Genomic DNA, 219 nt, shown 5'->3' on the forward strand with positions numbered 1-219 from the left:
TCCCCCCCAGCCCCTCCACTGGCCCCCACCCCCAGCTTCCTCCTTGTACTCCAGTCATTCCTGTTTGGGGCTTTTTACTCCCTCATCCTTGGAGGATTCCTTGCCATTGAAACTCAGACCCTTCGTTAATTAATTGAGATTGCTGTGAACACAGATGCGCTCAGTAACAGCACCCTTAGCAGACAGCCCCCAACCTCAGTGCCCTTTGCACTGGTAAGG

The sequence above is a fragment of the Gavialis gangeticus genome, unplaced genomic scaffold (assembly GCF_001723915.1).
Source record: "Gavialis gangeticus isolate Ggan-Ray unplaced genomic scaffold, GavGan_comp1, whole genome shotgun sequence".
Classification (NCBI taxonomy): domain Eukaryota; kingdom Metazoa; phylum Chordata; order Crocodylia; family Gavialidae; genus Gavialis; species Gavialis gangeticus.